General features: G+C 53.0%; 1 pseudogene; it reads left to right on the top strand.

Annotated features, from left to right (window-relative positions):
• The first annotated feature begins 1,266 nt into the window (after positions 1–1,266).
• On the top strand, positions 1,267–1,377 carry LOC132685692 (U2 spliceosomal RNA; annotated as a pseudogene).
• Positions 1,378–1,682: the final 305 nt, after the last annotated feature.

Consider the following 1,682-nt stretch of genomic DNA (forward strand, 5'->3'; position numbering starts at 1 on the left):
TGTGGGGCCAGGGGAAGCTAACAGGTGGTCTGACAGCCTGCCCGTAAATCACCTCCCCGGGCAGTCAGGTGGCCTCACCACAGGTCAGGAGCAGCAGAGGCCTGCTTGTTTGTCCTCAGCTCTGAGGAAGCCGCTGCCGCCCACCCTCACCCAGAGCCCTCCAGCTCCCTGAATCTGCCCCTTGTCTCCCAAACTCCTACCCCGACCAAATATTTACGGACACTTCTATGGTCAACCAGGACCAGGGATTATTTTTCCACTGAACACACAGGACTCAAAGCAACTTCTGGCTAGAGCACAATAGCGACCTCTGTCAGGTGCTGGCAGCCAGTGAGAGGCGGCGGGCGGGGAGAGGCTCCCTTAGCCCATCCTGGGAAGCCCCAGTAAAGCACTCCTCCCCCGCCCCCCACACAGGGGTCAAGCCCTGCTCTCTGCTCTGCTCCCGACATCTGCTGTGGGACCCTCCCGGCAGTCTCTCCCCTGGGACCAAGAAGAATCCTTCCAAAGACCGGGCAAAGCCCCACGCGGCCTGAGCCCACCCTTCATTTCCTTCAGTCACAACATGCTCCCTCCTGGCCGGCCTGGAGACAGACAGCTGGTGCTGCCCGGCGAGCATCTGGGCTGTGTGTCGGTGAACGGCTGCCTCTGACAGAAACCCCAAGAAACAGTGGGGCTGCTCCACACGAGAGGTCTGGAGATGGGCTGGTGGGAGGTCCATGTCCCTGGCTCATTCTGTCTTCCTGCCCTGCCAGGGGTGGCTTCTGTTCTCGTGGTTGCCTCCTCCTCCCCACTTCTCGACCACATTCCAGGCAGCAGGGCAGGGAAGGGCTTCAAGCAAAAGCAGCCCGTCAGCTGCCCCTGGCCCTTTTGATCAGGAAAACAGTAATTTCCCAAGTCCCACCTGGTAGATTTCCACTACGTAGCTCCTCGGCCAGAACGGAGTCACGTGGCCATCCCTAGTTGCAAGGGAGCAGAGGAAGTCAAGTGTTTCAGTCGGGTGCAAACTCAGAGTTCCGATAAAGAACAGGAAGGATTTGGGGCAGGCTGCTAAACGCTCAGGATCAGGTGAAAAGAGGTAGGAGAGCCCAGTTCTGGGTTCCAATCCTGTGACTTAGATACCATGTGACATTGGGAACACCGTAAAATGGAGTAATAATGTCTACTTCACAGGGTGGCTGAAAAAATAGGGAAATATATGAAAAGCTCCTGGAGCCAGTGCCCGGCATTTGGAAAATGTTCATTAAATGATAATTAATATTTGTTATAATCGCTTCTCGGCCTTTTGGCTAAGATCAAGTGTAGTATCTGTTCTTATCAGTTTAATATTTGTTATTAACCAAAGGCCTTGACCTAGCTAGCACAGTGCCTACACATCATAGGTGCTCAGTACATTCCTGATTGGTTAACTAAGAAACGCTACTGGCAGAAAGGCAGGGAAAAGACAGGAACATCTTACCTACCTGGAGTTGTTACTTTCAGGAGGACAGAACCTACACTTGGGAGTTTGCTTCAGAAAATACACACCCAGGTGCGATGTAAGCCAATGGAGGGGAGAAGACATAATACTAGCAATCAAAAAATGTCAAGTCCATGCTGGGTGGCAGGCACTACCCCAGGCACTTTGGTATTATAATTTAATCCTGCCAACACCCTTTGGAAGTAGGTACTATTATTATCCCCAT

Source organism: Panthera onca, chromosome D2, assembly GCF_046562875.1.
Source record: "Panthera onca isolate mPanOnc1 chromosome D2, mPanOnc1 haplotype 2, whole genome shotgun sequence".
NCBI lineage: Eukaryota > Metazoa > Chordata > Mammalia > Carnivora > Felidae > Panthera > Panthera onca.